The following is a 20,974-nucleotide window of genomic DNA, read 5'->3' as shown; positions in this document are numbered from 1 at the left end:
GGCTGAGGAGGGGGGGATTAATTGGGGGAGGGGGAGGGAAATCGGAGGCGGTGGCGGGGAAGAGACAGAAATCTTTATTAAATAAATAAATTAAAAATAAATAAATAAGTAAAAAGAGCACATATGTAAAAAAAGAAAGTAAATAATTTTAAGAAAGTCTTTAAAGAGACTGAGTATAGTCATAGATTAAAGGACTAAGGAAAAATAAACTATGTAAAGATGAAAAATACACAGAATCTGGATTATGTATATTACTATGTTTTCTTTGAAATTTTTAACTGTGAATGAGCTAAGTACAGAGAGATATTTTATTTTATGTGCTGCTAAGCTAAACCAACATATATATTTTAACAGTATTTGAAATAATAAAGTTTCTGTGTGACTATATGAGTCAGGGCCTTCGGGAAATGAATGAGCAGCCTATGCCAACAAGGTTTATTTGCTAATTTTTAGTTTGGATGTATGATTAGAGGTAAGTGTGGGTCATCAAAATGTCTATTATCACACAAGGACTTGTCTGACCTTTTATATTCATTAATATGTTTTATATAGTTGGAATCCACACTGTTTGGTGCACATAATATTTACAATTATTATGTCTTCTGATGGATTGTTCTCTTTATTAATATGGAGTGACTTTCTAGATAACTTCTGATGATTTTGGTTTGAAATCTCCTCTTTTCAGACATCAGAATAGCTATAACAGCATATTGTCAGTTTCCATTTACTTGACAGTTTGTTTGCCTGACTTTGTTTCTCAGTATGTGGCTGTCTGTGTTGACTAGCTTTATGTCAACTTAGCACAAGCTAGAGTCATCTGAGAAGAGGAAACCTCAATTGAGAAAATGTCTCTATCAGATTGGTCTGTAGGCAAGTTTGTGGGGTCATTTTCTTGTTTGATGATAGACATGGAATGGCTCAGCCCATTTCGGGTGGTGCCATCCTTGGGTAAGTATTCCTGGGGTGTATATGAAAGCAAAGTGAGCTAGCCCAAAGGAGCAAGTCAGTAAACAGTTTTTCTCTGTGGCTCTAGTTTTGCCTCCAGGGACCTGCTTGAGTTCCTGCCTTGGCTTCCCTCAATAGTGAACCGTGATTGTGATTTGTATGTTGAAATAAACATCTTCTTCCCCAAGTTCTTGTTGTCATGGTGTTTATCACGGTGGTGGAAATCAAACTAAGGCAGTACCTTTATAGTAAGAGATGTTTCTTGGAGACCATAGAAAATCTGATTTAGTCTTTTAATTCAGCTGGATTGTCTCTCTATTGGTGAGACCATTTATATTTAAGGTTATCCTTGAAGGACGTTTATCAGTTAGGACTGTAATGTTTTTGGTAGTTCTCTGGTTGGCTAGATTATTATTTGTTCTCACTCAGCTCCCCTCTCCCATTAACATCACGGGCCTCCTGATTTACCATTTTGGACACAATTGTTCCTTCTTAGCTCTCCCTTCCTCAGCCATTCTGCTCCTGAACCTTATTCTTTCCTGGTCATGTGAGACTGTCTTTCTTCCTTATTGGTGTATAGAGATCCTTTATGTATCTTTTCCAGAGCTGACTTGTTGGTCAGGAAATAGCTTAGCTTGTGTTTATCTTAAAATATCCTTATTTCTCCACCAGTTTGAAACAATATTTTTACTGTATATAAGTATCTTGGCCGACAGGACTTTTTTTGTTGTTATGTTTTGTTTTTTACTTTAAGGACTAGACATATATAATAGCATATTTTCCTGGCTTTGAGAGTTGCTGATGAGTGCGATCTGATGTGGGTTTTTTTTTCTTTTTTACTATTTCTTTCTTTGTAGGTCAATTGACATTTTTCCACCTTACATATCTAGCATTGTTCGTTTGCTTTGATTTGTGTGTGCAAATATTTGGATTTATGAGTGTGCATAAGAGGAGGTGTTTGACTGGTGGATGTATATATGGAGGACAGGGCAGGATGTCAGCTATTCTACTATGTCATTTTGTCACTCTCCACCTTGTTTCTGGAGATGACTTATTGAGCTAGGCTGGCAATTAGAAGGTCCCAGATACCCTACTATCTCTAGCCTCCAACCCACAGTGCTGGGATTACAGTCATGTATGAAATGCTCAGCTTTTGATGTGAGTACTGGGGATGCATTCAAACTTAGGTCCTTATGCCTGTGCAGCAAGCACTCTTACCCACTGGGTCACCACTCCAGGACCTGTTTAAAAGTTTTACATTGTGACTATAAAATACTATGGATATTTCTCTTGTCATTTCTACTTGTGGTTTGACATGACTTCAGTATGGATATCCTTTTTGTCTTCTCTAGGTTTGGGGAGACTTTTGCTGTAACTTCATTGAATAAACTGTGTGTGTATTTAGAGGTCACTTCATCTCCTTCTACCTTGCAGATTCTTAGGTTTTTATCTTTTGAATATCCCTCTGAGTTGTTGGCTGTTTGGGTTATGTTAATAACCAGTGATTTTTCCTTATTTGTGTCTGAGCATATTGTCACTCGACCTTGTCTTGCATCTTTGAACTTTGTTCTTTTGCTATTTTCTATCTTTAGGTGATACTTCTTCTGTGGTTCTTATTTGACTGCTTCTTTCAGTTCTTTGAATTGCTGATTTGTCTGATTCTTCTTCTGAGTCTCTATTTTGTTGCTTAATTTCCCCTCCATGTTTCTGAATTTCTCTTACAAGGTACTGGCTGTTTTGTCCACTTTGGTTGCTTTCTTCTCTAGATCCTGAATTGATTTCCTTAGTTTTCCCATCTGCTTATTAGAGTCTCTATGTTTATTGATCTTTTTCAGCAACAGGATTCTGAAATCTTGCTCTAGCTTTCCAGCTGTTTCATGGGGCAAGGTGGTTGCAAGATTCCTCCAAAGGTTCTCTTAGCTGCCTCTTCAAATATTGGACAGAATTAGACCTGGGTTTCTTTTGTCATGAGGCATGCCCCCACTGTCTCTTGGTGTAAGTTCTCTGCAGGAATTTGGACCTACTTATATTCAAAGTAACTTTTTGTTAGCATAACATAAAGAAGAGAAAAGAGAGCATTACATTTTTCAGGCTGTCTACCTCCATTTTCAGGCACATACTAGCTGATTATGGTTACAGACTTCCATGGCAGTCTGTCCAGTGTAATTACTTTCCAAAACAGCCTTGGACTGAGTGCTACTACAGAAGATCTTCCCGGAAATGATTTTCCTACTCTGGGCTATACTGAATGACCTCCAGCATTTTCTTCTCCCCATTTTCTGCCTCTCTGATTCTATAAACATCCTGGAGATGGATTCCCAGATTCACTACCCAGCAGAATTTTTCCACAGCACCCTGGACTAGTTCCTTGCATCTACCTAGTGAGAGTTCTTTATTGGATCAAAAACCCCTACTTCCCCATGTCAGCGTGAATCATCTATACTGTTGTATATCAAAAATAAATATAATCTTACTTGTTAATTACACAAAATTATTTGTCAATTACACAAAATTATTAATGAGTCTCAAAACTAAGCTGGTTATCACATTTTGGCTCATGATAATAAAAGTCTTTATTCTCTACTTTCTTAAAAAATTTCAAGAATGTGATAGCACTATTGTCATCAGACATTAGATTTCCATGACTAAATCATCCTGTCTAGCTAATACTTTATTTCCTTGTGGTAGTTTGATTAAGCGTGGCCTCCTTAGGCTCATGTATTTGAGTGCTTAGTCACCAGGGAGTAGAACTGTCTGAATGGATTATAAAAATTAGGAGGTAAGGCCTTGTTGGAGGAAGTATGTTTCTAGGGATAACAAGTTTTCAAGTTTCAAAAGCCCATGCTAGGACAAGCTTCTCTCTCTCTCTCTGCTTACAGATTAAGATGTAGCTCTCACCTACTTCTCCAGCACCATGCATGCTGCCATGCTCCCTGTCGTGGTGACAATGGACTAAACCTCTGAAACTGTAAGAAATCCTATCAAATGTATTCTTTTATAAGGTTACCTTAGTAATAGCGCCCCTTCACAACAACAGGACTGTGACTAAGACAATCCTTTAGCAATGTCTCCTGATATGAATACATAGAATTCCCTATTTGATGGTGAGACAGCAAAGCCTCAGAGAGCAGAAATCAAGTTGATTACATCTTTGAAGCCCCAAAGCAATTTAGATATCTTTGGACAAATATTAACTTGACTTTATAGCCTTGTGTATGTACTAGGGGCTTCAAGAGGAAATATTCCGTGGATTTTAAATGGTTATTGAAGTTTTTCTAACTGCAGTAATCTATCCTAATTCCAAGATTGGTGACATTTTTATCCAGAAAGGAACAAAAATATACTTAAAACTGTCCAGTAAACACAACTGCAGCCATATCTGGGCATTTCAGTCAGGTCTAGGAAGTCAGAGATGAATATCCACTGCTGAGTTGTCACCCAGGGTTCCTTGAGGAAGAGGTGTGGGAGCCAGGAATACAGGCCTGAGTCTCAGGTGACATATCATTCCAAGTGGTCATGAATAATAGCTAGGAGGTTTTATGAAAACAAAATGCTGTTTTTTCTTTCAGTACCAACTTTCATGTTTATCATTATTGACATATATCTGGTCTTACCACTATTTTATACTTAGCTGTGTAATCCCCGAAGTTCACATGTAGAGAGTTAAATTCTTAATATACCAATGTTGAAAGATAGAATCTCTGAAAGATGGTTGAGTCATGGATCAAAACGGCTGTCAGACGGCTGGACCAGTTATATGAGGAGCTGGTTCTTCATCTAGGGAGTCTGCCGGGCACTGGTGGCACACACCTTTAACCCCAGCACTTGGGCGGCAGAGGCAGGCTGATCTCTGTGAGTTTGAGTCCAGCCCAGTCTATAAGAGCTAGTTCCAGGACAGGCTCCAAAGCTACAGAGAAATCCTGTCTTGAAAAAAACATCTAGGGAGTCTGACCCCTCCTGCTCCTCTAGCATACGGCCTTCCTTCTAGCATGGGAAGATGTAGCAAAAATGTCTTCTGAACGCAGAATTTTCGAGCTTGGATTTTGCACATCAAATATGCAAGAAATCTGTCCCCTTTCTTTATAAGACACAGTCTTGTCTTGATGTTCAATCACAACAGCACAGGCTGGACTTTGACAGTTTTTCTAGTTTTTCATCAGACCTGGACCCCATAGTACCTGTATTTGAGCTATTATGAATGTGTTCGGTTTTATTCTTTTGTCCACCCAAGACTGAGCACCATATGTGGTTATCTGCGCCTGTCTGAACATGGGACTATTGCTCATTCTCTCTTATAATATTTGTTATTTAAGACATACTGATGGTTTATTGGTCTGGAATGTGGATGATGCTCTTATGCCTCCCCATCCACTACTGGGCCTGTGGCAGGATGGTCTCCTTGAATTTATGTCCTTTTCCTGTCTTTTCTGAGAGGCCATTTTCCCAGATCCTTAAAGGAGTGACCATGTGAGCCTTGTCAGTCAAAGTGGAAATTGCAGATCCTCACGGGTAGACTGAGATGCCTTTGTTTTTGTTCTTTTCCCACACAGGAAACGTAGGGGAGCCACTCACCAAATTAACTCCCCAGGACAGCTCTTAGACTAGCCTCAAAAGTCGTTCTGAATCAATGAGAACAATGTTGTTATCTTACTTCCAGAACAGGACAGAACCTCCACAGTGATTTGAACTCTTGAAATTCATGGCTATTGACTGTGGCCAATTATACTAAGTGTCTGATATCACATACAGAGAAAGAAATAATTGTAGAATTTTTTTTTCTAAGGAGGAATCTATAATCCAGTCTCTTAGGACTGATGCTGGAAAACATCCAATGTCCTCTAACACTTTTAAAAAGGTTATGGTCATTCCTTTTATTGTATTGACCCACTTTCGGAATAAACTTGAGAAAGCTTATTTTTCTCTACCCAACGAATAGGCTGGAAAATTCCTTTGCCTTGACATAGTTACACCCTTTCATTTATGTAAGTTCTTCCCCACTTATTTTATTGTATTTTGTTTTATCCTTCCTAGCACAATGAGATCTTTCTGAAGGGATAACTTATTTTGACATTTTTTTATTATTATATTTCTGGCATTTAGCAAAGTTCTGGTAAAAATATAGTCAGGAAATACTTATTGAATTAAAATATTAGGCAGCATGTTAGTTCCTAAGATTTGCACTAGCTGGGACATGTCTAGAGGAAAAGAGGAACAGGTCCAACTTACTCACTGTAGGGAAGGGAAAAAAAATCTCTCTTTTGTGGGAACAGAGTCAAGGAAAGAAACATTAACAAGTACTTTGTGGTAGTCAATTTTCTGTTGCCAACAGTAAAATACCACAGCGTGGATAAATTTTATTGGAAAGAATTTCATCTGGGTTTGTGATTCTAGAGGTCAAGGTTGGTGGCTACAGAAGGAAGTGGCCACCTTCCCGTCACTCTCTGGAGTAGAAGTAAACCGTCACAGACGTCTGTTTGAATGTATGTCTCTTCTCATTTCCTCTCCTTTTTAAATGTAACCTTTAGGCGTCAGTGCTGAAGGCTCTGACCTCACTTGTATAATCATGTCCCAGAGTTCTCACCCCTAAATGCCAGACTTGGAATAAGTTTTTACTCTCGTAGTCTTCACAGTGGGGTTAGACTTCAACTTATGAAGCCTTGAAAGACACACTAAAATTATACCCAACTATAATAAGGTTCAACTTTAATAAAAGGAGAGTGTGCCAGCATCCTTTAGGAGGAATGGTTTTGTGGTTGGCAATGATATCCTTCAGGTGTGCCCTATGAAGGCTCTTGGGCTATGCTCTATAGCGAGGGAGGTACCATTAATTCTGAGTGCCATCTTGGCAGGAATGACAGATGGCGCCTATATGATGGCACTGAGCAGTTCTGGACATCTGCAAGACTGCTGGAGCAGTGACTCTGGGGAGCGGAAGCGCACACCTGCTTCAGTGGCATGACTGTGATGCACAGCGCAAGCACAGATGGGAGGAGAGATGCCGTGACCAGCTGAGATGATGTCCCATCCATTGCCTCGAAGTACCCCGTGACTCTACTGCACATGCTCAGAAATGCTTGTGGTGTACTGAAGAGAGAACCTATGACAACTGTAGAGGAAGAAAGGGAAGCTATTGTTTGGAAAGGGGTTTCCTTTTTCTGTCTCTTGCTCTCTCTCTTTCTCCCTTTCCCAAGGATGGGTGAGTGTGAATTGATAAGGAGATGTTTATTAGGGCTGGCATGTCTCCACTTGTGAAGTTAGCTTTGCAGTTAGGGGAACCACAGTGCTGTGAGACCTGAGATCCCGGTTTGCTCCTTTATTCCAGGAGAATGCAAACTATTTACTGAATAACAACAAAACTCCTCTGTTGACCACAGGTAAGAATCTTCTTGAACCACTTCCCTCCTTGCTGACCCAGAGAAATTCTGAACTGCCTTTTTGGGTGGATGCAAAACACATACATATGAAGTATACTCACTTACGGCAACCATGTGACATGGGCTTTCCACACTCTATCAAGAAATCATTTGCTCCAAATAATCTCTCCAGAGCCTTAATTTCTTCACTCCTCTCCTGCTTGAATTTATTTGTGTTGTTCATCTTATCTAGCCCTACTCCCTCAACAACTGAGGGTCTAATCTGGCCAACTTCCCTCCCATCTGCCATACTACCTGATTGTATCGAAATGTGATTCTCCTGCAAGTTCTGCTTTTATATTCCCCGTGCCAGGTGTTGGAGGCCATGCGCATCCAATTCCATTCTCATCAACTTCAGTTTCCTCCCAGCCCGCAGAGCTCGGATTTCTCACGGCAGCCTTGGGTGGGCTAGCTGAATATGTCTAAATTCTTTCATCCCAAGAAATCGCTCATCTGCTCTGTATTCACCAAGCTTGTAAAGCCCCATCTGAGCTAGTGAATCAGAAGCTAGTAATGCTGGACTTTAAGTTACAAGGGGCATATAGCCATGCCTGCTGATCCTGTCTGCTTTGAATGGTTCTGGAAGCAAAAGAATTTTGTCTTGCTCTTTGGCAACCAAGGAAGTAGGCATACTGGTGCTCAACTGAGGTTCTCTTTTTCACCCAGGAGGATTAATATGTTCTGTCTGCAAATGACCCAAGCTTCAAGTAACAAATGACCTTCTATTCAGAGGCTTAATTTTTTTCCTGTATGATCGTTTCTATCTGACGTGAAGTCAATGACGCAGGTCTCCCTATATTGAATCAGTTTGTTATATTGAAATGCTATCTATGAGGTAAAAGCAATGGTTTCCTCTCTAATCCCACACATTGACCTTTTCCAGTAATCTTTTAAAGTTTGACAATATTTGGAGTAGAACTCTGCTGTGGGAGGTTCAAAGTTGAGGCAGAAAGTGGAAGCTTTTCATTTTGCCAGCTTCTCCCACGGGCTCCAGGAACAGACTCCCCTATCTTCTGGCTGGCTTTAGTGTCATTCTGCTTAGACTTTTCACCTGAAAGACAGGAAGCACAAGTAGCTACTAAAGAGCTGTGTGTATGTGCACACCTGCATGGTATCAAATCTGATTCTTAATTCCTAGCAAGAATTAGAAGGATTTCCGATGATGTCACCTATGAGGACAATGAACTCAGGTGCCTGGCCATTTTGTCCCATTGAAGCTATGTCAGATGTTCTCTTCAGACAAGCCAGCCTGACAAAAGAAGCTCTGATCCTTCAGTGTAGGCTTTGGGTTAAAGAATGAGCCAACGAAAGAAGTGTGAAATGGCAAGGTTATCCTTATAGCAACAGCCATGCCTCTATGGCTCTGTTTCCTGACGGAAAACATTGAGCAGACTCCTCTACAGCTATGCATGACGGTGGAGAGGCAAGGACCTGGAAAAGTGGCGAAGAAGCCACAATTCTGAGGAGACATGGGAGGCCTGCAGGTCTGACAGTTTCTAAAATGGGACTTTTAGTGTTCCTTTAGGTAATATAGGCTAGGCATGTGTGTGGGCTAGTAAGTTAGCTACTTAACAACTTCCTAACATATAAACTCAGCATGGTAGGAGTTTATTTCTTGTTCCGTGGCTGATCCTCAAGGACAAGTTGTGTTGTACTGAGCAGTGGCTTGGTAGCCTAAGAACTTTCTAGGGATGGTGCCCAAGTAAGTGTAAGAGGAAAAGGTCTACAGCCAGTGTTGTGCAGAACTACAACAAACATTCCCAACCTAAATGATAAACAACATGTTTACATGAGGACGTTTTATAAGGTATCTAGGAGCTCTTTTCTCATTAAGAGTTTGAATTCTTGCAGAATTACTTATTCTGCCTTATTCTTTGGTACAGACTCCCCGGGTATACACAAAGTTCCTCGCCCCTTCTTGTGTTCCAATGCACTAATCAAGCACCTCCAAAATTATATATGCATCAAGATTCAAAACAGTCTCTCATAACTTCCCAACAATTTTCATGAATTTGATGTCAGTTTATAATTTATCTTCTTGCCTGAGGAATAGAAATGATTTAGGGTTGACTGTTCCATAATTGATCTTAGTTTTAGAGCTCTGCTTTACTGCCATAAGAATAATTAGATTTTTATAGCTTTTGTAGACGTTGGGAAATGTTCGTTGTTCATGGGTTAAGTTACATGTATATCAAAAAATTTTGGAGGATAATCTTGATTGTAAAACTAGTTTCAGAGTCAAATTGTGCAAAAATAACCTCTGCTAAGGGAATTCCTTTTTTTCCCCTCAATCTAGTAAAATAAGTTGTTTCATGCCCAATAATTTTAAATGTGTTCCCAAGCAATTGTAGATAAGATGTGCACAAGATTTCCTGCCAACATGAATGTGGGTTTTTCTGAGCTGGTGCCAATATCTGCTTTCTCTCTGCAGGTGTAAAGGCGAGAACTGGTCTGATATTTTAAATTATCTAAACATTAATTATCCCAAAGCCCTCAATCAGCATTTTGCCTTGACACGGGGATAAACTCTATTTTTTATTGTTTGACAACAGTGGCTCCATTTGTAGCTTGTTTATTGCTGGGAGTTAACACTGCACAAAATTATTTTGTCTGTCTGCCAAACTTTCACAATTGGAAAGATGATAATTTCAACTTTTTGAACTTCCCAGATTATTGACTTTTGATTCATGTTTTATGGAGTGGTAGTTAAGTAAACATTTGAATGGTGTTGGATCATGTAAAGACTTGTTTCCAACTGGGGCTCCTCCTTTAAAAAACTGTTGTTTGTCAAGATTGTGTGCCCCAGGGTATGATCCCACACCCGTGCAATGGGCAGCATTCGTTGGTTTAGTGGGATACGTGCATATATGTATGTATATTATATACATACTTAAGCAGAAGAGAGACATTGGAGGATAGGGAGAATTAAAGAAGGGAGTGAGGGTGGATATGATAAATATGCATTGTATGCATATATTCAGGGTTTTAAAGAATGAAAAATAGATTGCACATCAGATGAATAGGAGCTCATGAAAAGCAGCTTCTTTGTTAAGTACATCCTGTCTGTGTAAAGCCAAAGCTTGTTCACGAGCCGGTATCATAGAATGCTGACTTTCATGGGCCATCAGTTTCCTCAAGTGAAGTCTCTACTATTAACCTTTCCCAAAAGCTGACTGGGGAAATCAGTTATTGGGAGGGACAGTAGCAGAAAAATAAAGTGGTTGCATTGAAACCTCCTTGAACTTTAGTATCAAGCAAATCATTGGATGTCACATTTGTAGATTTTATTTTATTTTATGCTTCACCCTCATTTTAGTTTTATTTACTAATTTTAATCTTCTATCCTCAGCTTTCAAGAAAACATAAGGATATGTGAAAGTTCTTTAGGGCAGGACTTTTAAAATGACTTGGAAAACACGGACATGTGGATGCTGCTCTTTTCCAAGCCAGGTATCCTGTGACAAAGCCTTACTACATAGATGAATAGCTAGTCATCTCGCTATGAAACTATGCTGATAGTAAACTCAGAGTATAAAACTCTTCCCTTCTCTCCCAGTAAGTTCAATTTTTAAACAAATTTTCAAGATTGCCTTGAACTTTTCACATTATCTCTGTTTTTTTATATTTCCCTTCTTCTTGCTTTTCTATTTTTGTGTTTAAGATATTTATTGATTCAACTGTTGAATTTGGTAATTTTTATTTTAATGGTATCTATTATTTGTTATTTCAAAAAGTGCTTTTGGAAGCCCTAGACCTACTCTGTTCCAGGCACAGTGCTAGGGTTAGTGAGTGGTGGCGCTTAGAGACTAGAGCAAGATGTCCAGTGTTTCAAATAGGTAGATTTGCAGTTGTCCGTTGTGAGCTGTCTCAAAATCTTTTGTTAGGGATTAAACTGTAAGTCGGTACCCACGTTATCTGCTCGTATGGCACTCCAGTGCTGTGAGCATTTCCTGGCTGCATCGCAGAGTGCTCAGAGGACATGCAGTCCCAGCTGTTGTGAGCTTTCAGGACTTCTTCTCTGTTGCTGTCAGAGATCATTTTATCATAAGCTCATCAAATGGTAAGATGATGTTTTCTATCACAGTTCCTGAAGCCATAGAACAGAATTAATGTGAGGGGCTTAGTAAGAGAACACAATTATCTTTCTAAAGCCCCCATTAATCAATGAATGTGTTTATTTATTTATTTTGATCAAGTCCTGCAGATGCTCATAATTAACTGGTCAAAGTGCTGAGTCTTGTGTGCTCAGCCAGACACAGGCCTTCCACATTATTCCCTTGAAGGCTCAGGGAACCTTTCTGTGGAATGATGTATGAATTTTCTATGACTGTGATAAAACACCATGGCCAGGGCAACTTATAAACAAAGTGTTTACTTGGGGTTCTGGTTCCAGAGGATTAGAGTTGTGCATGGTGGTGGAAGCATGGCGGAATCAGGCCTCACATCAGCATACCTGCGAGCTCCAAACACAAGCAGGAGGCAGAGGAGCACCGGGGATGGTGGAAGGCTCTTGTCTCCACGTGCTCCCAACCTCCCCCGCTGTGGTCACCCAACCCCCCGACACACACAACAAAGTAACACCTTTTAATCCTTCCCAAAAAGTTGCATTATCTGTGGACGGTGTACTTGAATATATGAGCCTCTGGGGCCATTTTCATTCAAATAACTGGAAGCGGGGAGAAATCCTGTACGAACTAAGAGGTAAGTAGAACTATTGTAAAATGCTATCCTTTGAACAGGACGAAACTTTTGAGTTTATGAAATCACAGTGGTTATATGCACAAGACTTTCTGAAAATTAGGTTCATCAACATTCCATCATAGATGCAGGCCCCACCCCTCCTTTGCAGAGGGCAAAAAGGCCTCATGGACATAGAAAAGCACTGGATAAGCCAGGAGAGTTAAACACACAGTTTACCCCCTCAATGGAATCAGGTGCTTAGCCACTCTTCCTGGAAGGCCTGGAGTGATGTAGTCCTTCGCTATCTGCTGAGATAGGCTCTGCCCATCTGTCCCAGAATTTACTTACTTCATACCTTCTCCTCCTAAATCTTAAGAATTGCTTTTAGATCATAAAACCCATTCTTATGAGAGATGTCATTTTTACTTCACTATAGTCTAAGTGGCTTTTGTGTTATCTTAGGGCCAGGCCAACCCTGACACCCATAGGCATTATGTCTATATAGGTCATTCTCTCTAGGCCCTTATCTTAAGCATTGTTTCAAAGTCACCAAGAAACCATCTTACGGTTGAAGCCGTATGTACTTTGTAAAGAGCTTCATGTACACATGTCTTAAATTGTTGTGTAGTTGGGACTGAGTTAGTTGTTATCTGAACAGGTTTTTCCAAAATTGTGCTGTTATTGAATATGGCTAAAGTAAAACCATCTGGGCCCGACTCTAGAGGTCCTGGTCCAGTGCTGGTTACAATAAAATCGGACTGAACCGATTTTATTTTTACCCCACCCATATCGTTTATTCTAGCCTGCTTTGAAGCCTGCAGGGAAATCATCACACCCCTTGAGGAGTTATCGGCGATTAGTGGTTTCCAGAGAAGAGAAAGTCAGGTATTTTTAGTGGTGTAGCTGATAGCTAGTTAATGTTCCAGTGAAGGGCTTTCTACCCATGTTCATGTCAGAAACCTTAGTTAAACATGCATACATACAAAAAAAAAACCCATGGAAGTAAAAGAGAATCCTGTAAAGAAGTGGTTTGGTGGAATTGGGAGGGTAAGGAACAGCAATAGGAAATGAGTAGATCAAAATATGTTATATACACATCTGAAGTTGTCAAAATAAAAGCCAAATTAAAAACTTTGGAAGCATTGCTCCCTTCCTATATTTTTTTTTTGTCCCTTCCTATATTTTGAATAGCAATTTTTTCTTTAAAAGCTCAGTTTTTATTCATGAGTTGGTTTTTGCTGAATCTCTGCTATGCATTCTGGTAATTATCGTGTCGGGATAAGAAAAGGTATTTAATATGCTCTGTTTCCGATACATGGTCAATAAAACGATTAATTACCTGCACTGAGATTGAGAAGACTTGTCATGTTAGCATTTTAGTATTTTAGTGCAGGGAGTTTGAGCGTTACACTAGGGAAAGGAAGAAAACCCAGCAGCATAAGCAATGATGGGAAGGAAGCTGTTTTACGGGGAATGGCAGCATTTCAAACCACTTTTTGGTTATCTTTTTGGTCATTCACTTGGCGCTCCTCGGAGACTTTCTGGAAGCATTTTGCTGAATTATTCATTCATTTAATGTCAGAAGTGCAGCTAGGTTTTGAGTTTTGTAGCCAGATCAGAGTACTAGGCTGACAGTTTAGAAGAGAAATAGATTTAAAAGTGTCTTAGATGGGAAAGAAATTACCATGAAATATATTTAAGAAATGATTTAGTACAGCACGTAGCTGTCCTCTCCAGAATTCTCAAAGGTAGCCTATTTTTGGAAACACAGAGGGACTTTCCTATGTCAGGGAAGTAGGGTTACATTCAGTTCATTAGATAAGGAATTTTTTTTGTGTGTGTGTGACAGAAACACAATTGTAGGTAGCAGCTGGGGGATGGGACTTGGATAACTCTGACAGGATTGGGGTGGAATTAACGGGAAGTCTTAAGCGTCAAAACTGGATCTCACAGTAAATTGGGAGGGCACAGCTGAGGGATTGGCCATAGGATGTAGCTGGTCTTGTAAATACCGACTCACTGCTAAATTTTACGTGGCCCCAGAGCTAATGACTGAGCAGAGAAGCTAGATGGAGAATAGAGGGAATGGAGACCTGGTGTGCTGTGAGTATCTGATTGAAAAGGCAACTGGGAACAGTACCACTGCTTCATACACGCCATCCAGTCCTGTCTAAATTTTCCTCTTGTCAAACATAGACGCAGAGCTGAGCTTTGGGGAGTGCTGTTCAAAGCTTAACCAAGTGGATACAGGGCAGTCCAGCAAATCATTTTAGTTCTGCAAGATGTATCCAGAGAGGCTCTGCCCAGCGATCATGAGTTGGAGCCAGCCTGGGCTCAGGTACAATGTGTCTCACAAATTTAAGGTTAATCTGAGCTATCAAAAATAAATTTGGAAAGAAAGAAAACCCATTAACTGTGTCCTAAGAGAAGATGGGATGTGATGAAAAGGATTTCAGTATCTTTCCCCACTAAAATGGTCACAGGCCATGAACACATTCTCTTATTTTTATAGTTGCAACCCATACTAAGCAGTTATCCTAATGGCTATCTAAGAGTTACTAGACAAACATGTAAAAGTTGAGTAATTTTTAAAAAAGGTTTATTGCATTTTTTGTTATGTGTATGTGTGTGAATCTCTGTCTGTCACATGTGTGGAGGCAAAAGAGGGTGTCAGATCTCCTGAGGTGGAATGCCAGGTAGTTATGAGCCACCCGTTATGGTACTGGGACTGGAATCAGGCCCTCTAGGACAGAACCAAGTACTCTTAACCACTGAGCCATCTCCCCAGGCCCATGTTGAATAATTTAGAAGTTCAGGTTTGGCTCTGTTTCTGTGTTGGCATCTGCTCAGCTTGCAGAATCACACTCTGCTGTGTTATCTGTATTACATATAGCAGAAAAGTCTGAAAACTACACTTTAAGCGTCCCTTTACTCTGCCAATGGAAGGAGGTATAAAAGGCAAAAGGTAGGAACTAAGGAAAGATGTTGTGGAATATTCCTTTATACTGTGTAAAGATGTGTCAGTGTGAAAAATAAAGAGCTGAATGGCCAATAGCTAGGCAGAAAGCAGTTAGGCGGGATTCTGGGCAGACAGAAAAGAAGAGGGCATGCGAATCTAGGCACTGGCGAGATGCCAGGGGACACGGGGGTACAAGATGGAGAGAGATCAAAAGCCACGAGGCAAAAATGTATATAAATGGGTTAATTTAAGTTGTAAGAGCTAGTGGAACAAGCCTAGGCTATAGGCCGAACTTTCATAATTAATAATAAGTCTCTGCGCTGTTTTTTGTGAGCTGGTGGATCAAAGAAAAATCTGTCTACAGACAACTGCTATTTTCTTTTTTCTTTAGCAGCTAAAGGAGCAAATGACTGTGGGTGCCAGAGATGAAAGAAACTAGAAATGAAATAAGTTTTTCAACTCTTCAGTTGCCCTCTGAGATTTTTTTCTTAATTGAAAATAGATTCTTCTCTCATAGGATATACCCCAATCACAATTTTCCCGCCTTCTATTCCTCCCAGATCCTCCCACCTTCCTTCTCCCCCAGATCCACTCTGTTTCTTTTCAGAAAGGAGCAAGCCTCCAAGAGACACCAACCAAACATGACAAAACAAGATGCAATAAGACACGGCAACAGCCTTCATATAGAGGTTGGATGAGGGAACCCAATAGGAACGAGAGTTCCAAGAGCAGGCAAAAGAGTCAGAGCTACAACTTGATGTGCCAGGCTTTGTGCAAGTCCACGGGAGACCTGCGCTCTCTGAACGGAGGTGGAGGAAGAGTGTATGGGGAGGGAGAGTATATGGGAAAGGGGAGGAGACCGGAGGAGAGGAGGGAAGGGAAATGGTTGTTATGTAAAATACATATATACATATATCACTGAGCAAACAGCCTCAACGTATACACAGAACTCTTGCTGACTCTGGCTTACTGGCAGGAGGTGTGTGGCCCCTTACTTTCCCTCTCAGTGGTACAGTGCTCATTGGTTCTGGAAAATACCATGTTCTTTTCTGTTCCCTCGGCTCTGGGAATGGTAGTGGTTTCCTGTCATTCTGACCACCCTTTTGCTTTTCTCCAAAGGTGTTCTTAATCTTTTCATAACCCTGTCTTTGTATTAAATAACCTTCAGTGAAATAATGAATACCCATGCTTTTTCTTTAGCTGGATCCATATTAGCACAATCTTCTTCTAGCTTTGGAGCATAGAACATGAATGGACTTAACTTCAACTAGGAAATGATGACCTCCCACAATTGCCACGAACACTCTGAAATAGTTCACTATTTATGATTAGATAGCATATAAATTTTCTATAGAGAGAATAGTAGACTCTTCAGTGCACTTGTCTTGTCTGAGTTCATATTCACTTCTGATACTGACTAGCTGAAAGAGCTTGGGTAAATTGCATATTTCTTGGAGCTCAAGTTTCTTAGATGTAAATAGGGTTATAATAGTATTTATCTCGTGGGATAGGCATAATAAGTGACATTTAGTGTATAAAGTGATGAGACTTAGTGTCTGGCATATTGTAATTTTTCTGTGAGAGTAGAAGAAGGAGTGGGTGGTGAACCATTGAGAGATTGGGACATAGAACTATTAGTGAATATAATCAAATGATGTAAATTATACTAGCATAAAGTAACTACTTTTTGATCTAATAATAACATGAGGGAATATATTCATATAGTCTTGAGAAAAGGTAAAGGACAGACGACATTTCCAGAGTCTGAAATATCAAAACTATGATTTCTGTTTGCCTTAAAAATATTCATAATTTAGCCTGGCGGTGGTGACTCACGCCTTTTATCCCAGCACTCGGGAGGCAGAGGCAGGCGGATCTCTGTGAGTTCGAGGCCAGTCTGGTCTACAAGAGCTAGTTCCAGGACAGGAACCAAAAAAGCTAAGGAGAAACCCTGTCTCGAAAATGAAAAAAAAATATTTATAATTTGTTCAACATTAATGTGTAAGTTAAGGATCATGCTGGTTTAGTAAAGTGGTAGCTGTAGTTTCTTCTCCAAGATCTATGCTTTCACCAGCTTTGTGTAGTTGGTTAGGTTTTTAGTACTAGGCATGATTTACATCTTGTTGATTGGATCTTATGTCCAAATAGAAAGCCATTGGTTACCACTGAAATTTGTGTGCTACAATTTTACTCTTAGGGTAATTGTGCCATGCCATTAGTTGATGTGGTTCATAAACATCACAGCTGTGTAGACTGTGGGTTGCTTCCCTCCTTTGGAAGCTCGCATGATGCATTCAGTATAATAAAAACTAGTCTTTGGTCAGGAAACATACAGTTAATTCTAGCTCAGGGACCTCTAAGCTCTATGTTTGAAGTGTATCATTTGAGATTGGTTACTCTAGACCCTGCAGCCAAAGCATGTAGCATCTCTAGCAATAGGTTGTTATTGAATTATTATGGTGGGTAACTCTTTTTTATGTTTTCCATAGTTTTTAATGGACAATGCCATGTCCTTAGATGGTACTGAATTAAAGTTAATTAAAAGTAAAGACAATTCTTGGCCTAAGCTTGAAATGTGTTTACAAATGTTCAAGATTGCATATGGAAAATGTAACAATATGATATAGTGTAAACTGAGTAGAAAAAATTTTAATTATAACTAGAAAAAGGCAAGTATAAAATAAGCAAGTTTCTATTTCTAGAGGTATCTAAAAACAAAAAACTGGGAAAGATGTCATTTTTGCTGGGATAAACTAGGTCTCAAAATTGAGATCGCCTCTCTTTCCAACTGTCTCTTCCTGACCCATTTATATTATGCATATTTTCAAAGTTATTATGCTCTTTTAAATATGAGAACACCAGAGAGTTATCTTCAATTAACCCCAGTGCACCTGATAGCTCTTTTCCTGATAGGCTGTTCGTGCACTTGATAGGCAAACTGTAGTGGTAAATATTTTAGGCATGGGAAAGTGGCTGCCATACCTGGCCTAAGGTGGATGTATCTTCCACTTGGGTGGGCCTGCTGGCATCTGTTTAATGGTTGCAGGAGGCATCTTCCATATGAATATGCAAAGATTGCCCTCCCATACTAAAAGACTTTGTCCATCAAGATTATGCCTCAGATTTTAGAATATGAGTTTCCTACAGAATTGATCCCAATCTAAAACTCAGCAACAGCAGAGACTGTGCATTTTTCTTCTGCATTAAAAAGTAATGCCAAATGGCTTTTAGTCCTCCTATTTGATAATTGCTTAAAATATTTAATTATTTGTCTGCAAAAATTTTAAACAGCTCAGCTAGAGTAGTGAAAAGCTGTTCTTCCAGAGGAGCTAGATTTCCTTCCCAACATCTACACAGCAGCTCCCAACCGTTTGTGACTTTAGTCCCAGCAGACCTAGTGCCTCTGCTGACCTCCCTGGGTTCTCACGTTTTACCTGCAGGCATACGCATGTAAAAGAAAATAAACAAATATTAAAAAGTTCTAAGTAGCTTCTCCATTGAAACAATGGCATTGAGTGTTGCTGGTATAGATTGGGGAGGGGTCTTGGAGTCCCACCTCTACCTGAGGAACTTTGACAGTTGATGGATGTTGGGGTAAGGAGAATCAGTTTTCTTTAGGGAAATGGTCCTGATGGGTTGCCCTTGCTCCAATGGACGGCCCCACTCCTGTGCACATAAGAATAGCACAGATAGACATGATGTTAGGAAGGGACCATGGTGGAGGCCGGCCCGAGAACTGGAAGGTGAATTGATATATTTCAAAATATATCATATACAGGTATAAATTCTCAAAGAAGGAATTTAAAAAAGAAAAACCAGTGATGCTAGGAATGAACATTTTCATTTATGTGTAGTCATTGTACAAAATGATAGGTTTCATGATGGCATTTTAATATTTCATGGTAGTGTTAATCCCAATGGCCTCTTTCCTTCTGGTTGGCTTACTCTTCCCAAATAGTTCTCATTCTGCTTTCATATGGTTTTATTATCACTATTTATTTACATTTTTTAGACCTAGAGTTAGCGTGAGAAAAAATATGCAATATTTGTATTCTGGATCTGACTTATTTCACTTAACATGATGACCTCTAGTTCTATCTATATTCTTGCACAAGGTATAATTTTCCCTCATTATGACTGAATATTATTCCATCGCGTCTATGTGTAACGTTACCCTCCCTATTCTCCTGTTGATGCATAGCTAGGATGTTTCTATTTCTTTTAAAATTTATTCCATTTGCTTTTATTTTAGGTGTGTAGGTATTTTGCCTACATTGTGTCTGTGCATTATTCGCATGAAGACATTGGTTACTCCTGGAATTCAAGTTGCAAACAGATGTACAGCACCATATGGGTACTAGGAATCAAATCCGGATCCTCTGAAAGAGCAGCTATGCTTTTAACTACTGGGCCATCTCTTCAACTCATAAGATTTAGGCCCTTTAAAAACAACAACAACAAAAAAAAAACAGGTTCTCACTGTGTAGCCCTGATTGTCCTGGAACTTACTTTGAAGTCCAGGCTGGCCTTGAACTCATATCTGCCTGTCTCTGCCTCCCAGGTGCTGGAATTAAAGTCATGCGCCACTATGTCCCATTCCATATCTTGTGTATTATAAATACTGCCACAATAAAATCAATGTGCATGGATTTGTATGCCATTCTGACTTGAACTCCTTTGGGTGTGTGCTCAGGAGTGGACTAACTGGGGTATATGCTCATTCTCCTTTGTTCTCTTGAGGCCAATGCTGACTTCTACAGTGGTTTTACTAATTTAAATTCCCTCAACCTACTCACAAGCATTTGTTATTTGTTTTATAACGGTAGACATTATGACTAGGGAGAGGTGAAAAACTATGAAGTTTTGATTCACACTTCTTGATGGGTAAGAGAGTGGAACATTTTGCATGTACTTATAGAATATTTATATTTCTTCTGAAAACCATCTATTAAGTTTTTTTTGTTCCTTCATTTATTCGATGATTTGTGAGGCTTCTTTGTTTTTATATTTTGAGTTATTTATGTATTATTTCCACTGTCTGATAAATAATTGTCCAAGATTTTCTCCCATTTTGAAGACTGTCTTTACTCTGAAGGAAACACCTTGTTGTTCTTTATTTTATGTAATCCAATTAAAAATTTCCCTTTATTTCTATGTATACAGGGGTCTTGCCTACACGTGTGTCTTTGTATCCCATGTATGCAAGTGTCTGATCTCCTGGTACTGGAATTACATACAGTTTTGAGGCACCATGTGGGTACTGGGAATTGAACCTGGGTCCTCTGGAAGATAAGGATGTATTCTTAACAGCTTAGCCATCTCTCCAGCCTACCATCCCAGTTTTTAATTCCTACAATTATTTATTGGGCTGTTGGAACCCTTTTTATAAATTTCTTATCTATGCTTTTATCTTAAGGAAGAAACATAAAAGTAATATCTATGACTCAATACAATATTTTAACAAGGGATTAACATGTATATGGCACTAATGAAATTTAGCACCCAGATGATCTCAGAACTTTTAGTGGTCTAGTCAAATTCTACAGAATCAACGTCTTGAAAATTTTGATAACCAATTTTGTATGCCTCTGAAAATGACAGTTTTTCTTTGTGTTTTTTTCCCCACCTAATGGTATAGCTATACCGAAGGAACTGTCAAGGCATGCCACCAGGTGACCAAATATATAGCCAAATGCCTCAGTCAGAAAAACAAAGGCTGGTTCCGTGTGTGTGTGTGTGTGTGTGTGTGTGTGTGTGTGTATGTGTGTGTGAGTTGCCGAGCATTTGCATTAGGCCATGAAGGCAGATTTTTAAACAGTAGGACTAGTAGTGTCACAATAATTGACTTTGAAGCATGGTGATATGCATATCTTTACCTTTCAGTTATCAAAAAAGCCTTCTGCAACTCCCTTCCCAGCTGCTTAGACACAAACCTAGACAATAATAATGGTTTGCTACAAATAGCTGTTAACTAAAG

Source organism: Microtus ochrogaster, chromosome 5, assembly GCF_000317375.1.
Source record: "Microtus ochrogaster isolate Prairie Vole_2 chromosome 5, MicOch1.0, whole genome shotgun sequence".
NCBI lineage: Eukaryota > Metazoa > Chordata > Mammalia > Rodentia > Cricetidae > Microtus > Microtus ochrogaster.
Note: the sequence above shows the minus strand (reverse complement) of the source record.